The sequence below is a fragment of the Myotis lucifugus genome, unplaced genomic scaffold (assembly GCF_000147115.1).
Source record: "Myotis lucifugus unplaced genomic scaffold, Myoluc2.0 scaffold_151, whole genome shotgun sequence".
Classification (NCBI taxonomy): domain Eukaryota; kingdom Metazoa; phylum Chordata; class Mammalia; order Chiroptera; family Vespertilionidae; genus Myotis; species Myotis lucifugus.
Genome location: NW_005871199.1, coordinates 439,112 through 442,186, shown reverse-complemented (window position 1 = coordinate 442,186; position 3,075 = coordinate 439,112).

Below are 3,075 nucleotides of genomic sequence, written 5' to 3'. Positions count from 1 at the left end.
TAATCAGTTGCCTTCCTGTATGCACCTGACTGGGGATCAAACCTGCAACCTGGGCATGTACCCTGGCGGGGGAATCAGACCCACAACCTTTGGTGCACAGGACAATGTTCAACCAGCGGAGCCGCCCGGCCAGGCCTCTGTGCCCCTCTTCACGCCCTGCTCCGTCCGTCCTGTTTGATGTCTCCATTTCTCCATGTGCTTCCTGGGGCTTGGTGGGGTGCTGGGGTTGGGTTGTTTGCCCTCCTCAGATAACTTTTCCTCTAATGAGTTTATAATCTCTGCGAGGTGATCCAGGCCCCACCTCCTGGGCCGGAGCCAGCTGCTGATCTCCGATGTCGCTGGAGAGGGAGTCAGTGTTTTCTCCGGAGAGTGGGTCACCCGCTGGTCTCCAAGCCAGCAGCCAGCATCACCTTTTTATGGGTCCAGAGAGCCTCCACGGCTCCCCGCCCCTCCCAGTGGTACAGAGGCCGTGGTGTGGGAGGGGAGGAGAGGCTGCCAGGGTAAATACTGACACCACCAGCTACAAGGCAAATACAAGCAGGTACAGAAGCACAAACACGCCAGAGGGAGAGGAGCGGCCGGGCTGCCAGCAGGAGCAGCGATCTGAGGAGAGAGGAGAGGGGCGGAAGGCGTGGGGTGGGAGCTGAGTTAGACCCTGAGGGCTGGCCTCTCCCTCAAGGCGGAGGAAGGCATTGGGGGATTTGGGGGGAAGTGAATGGGTGAGCTGGGGAGAGGCAGAGGTGGGGGCACTTTGAAACTTACTAGTCCTCTGAGTGTTGCTGCTGAAGGTAGGGTAGGGGGAGAACGGTCAAGGGTGCCAGGCCCCTGGCTCCCGGTAAGAGACCCCTCCAGGTACTACTCAGATGGCAGGGCTAGACTCCTTCCCCCGCAACCCCCCACCCCTTTCCACATACCCTCAGCCCAGACTCCCTTCCCCAGGCCTCTGTGGAGGGTGGACAGGCGTGAGAAGAAATTGGAAGACGGGGAGAGATATATAGAGGGTGGTGGGCAGCCCAGAAAGGGCAGCTGAGGGTGGAGCCTAGGGCGACACCTGGCCCCCAGAGAGGGAGGGGCTGGGGCCAGACTCGCCTGCAGCCCATGCAGACTCCCTCCCTCTCTAGGTGTGAATGTGGGCCAGTTCCGTAACTCCTCCCAACTTCCTGGACTCAGCGTGGGGCCAAGCCTCCCTCGGCAGCAGGGCTGTTGTACGGGGTGGGGAGCTCTCAGGGGAAGCCTGGGCACGGGGAATCAGTGCTCATGAGTGGTAATGATCGTTAAGGTTATCATGACATCGAAAGCCAGGAGGTTGGTGTCAGCCCTTCGAAGGGGAGGCAGGGCCCGGGGGTGAACCCTGGGAACTTGTCCGAGGCCCCAGGCCCCGTGGGACCAAACTCTGCACTCGTTTCCCGGAGATTCTCAGCAGCCGCCCCCCTCGTCGCCGAGACAGGACCTTTCATTCCCTGTGACCTCATCTGCCGTCCTGTGTCCCCGCAACCGGAGAGGCTGGGGGCCTGCTGCGCTGCCAGCTGCCCGGCTGGCCGGGGGGCCCTGTGCCTCCGCTCAGACCAGGGCAGTGGGATCAGCAGGCGTGTGCTAAGCTCAGCCTGTGTCCCCGCGGTGCGCTGGCAGCTGCTTCGCTGCTTACATAATTGGGCCGGGGAGCTGGACTTGTTTTTGCTGTCGGGAGCAGCAACAAGCTGTGCGAGTTGAGAAATGCGTCTCTGTGTGCGTGTGTTTTTCTCTAGTTGTGAGAAAACTTCGCACGTCACCCTGGAGAGGGGAAAAGTAGGAAAACAGCAACCTTACTTAGGTCCGGAATGAGGACCCACACTCGCAGGGCTGCCCCCCCACCCCCCCACCCTTGAGAGGTGTCGCAGGGAGTGGGGTTATGTGGCTCCAGGCTGGGGTGTGGGGTAGGTTGCCAGGGGTGACGAGGACCTAACCTCCCCTCCCCTCAGAGAATGGGAGGCCAGGGAGGGTGTGGGAACGCCTCTCTCCCAGCTCTCCAGGGAGAGGAGGAGCCTGTGTCCGAGGGCCGTGGGGTGACCTGGCTGTCACTCTCTCCAAAAGTCATCCGCTGTTAGAGTAATAAATCCATAGACCGATCATGTGTCTTCAGGCAGGGCTGTTGTCTGAGCTACACAGACACACACACACACACACACACACGCTTCCTGCCCTCTGAGAGTGAATGCTCAGCGTGGTGAGATGCTAGCGTGGTCGGCAAACTCATTAGTCAACAGAGCCAAATACCAACAGTACAACGATTCAGATTTCTTTTGAGAGCCAAATTTTTTAAACTTAAACTATATAGGTAGGTACATTGTTATTAACTTAATTAGGGTACTCCTAAGGCTTAGGAAGAGCCACACTCAAGGGGCCAAAGAGCCGCATGTGGCTCGCGAGCCGCAGTTTGCCGACCACGGTGAATGGGGGCAGCAGGGAGGCTCGGATCATAGTCTCACGGAGAAGGCGGAGGCGAGTGGGGCTGTGCGGCGGCTGTGACGCGCCCAGGGCTGCCCGTCATTGACCAGATGGGGAATAGAACCCGGGTCTTCTGACCACACAGGGCGGTTTCCTCTCTGCCCGTCTGCCTCCCGCATCCAGAGGTGCTTTATATTAATAACAAACCCAGATGAGACTGTCCCCGGTGGAGAGTATTATCCTTGGAAAACACCAGCCACCTGCCTTCCCTGGGTTCTCACTTCTCTCTGCTGTTCCCTCTTCGTTCAATGCCGTTTCCTGTGGCTGTTTCTCCAACTCCCACGCGCTTCTCAAGGCCCAGCTCAGATCTCCCTTCCCTGGGTCCTGATGGCTCCCCTCCCCACCCCTTTTGAATGATTTCACCCTCATGACCCCCTCAGTATGTCGGGAGCATGTATCTCGGGGTGGCCTGTAGTATAGGTAGTTTTTTAAGTTCTCCATGGAGTTCTGTGTAGGTTAAGCGAGACCATGACATGGAAAAGGAGGAGGGGTGTGTTGTGCCTAGTACATGTTCAATAACTGTCAGTTCTGTCTCCTGGGATTGGGAGTTTGGGGCCTTGTACATACCTGATGAATGTACAAAAAATCGTG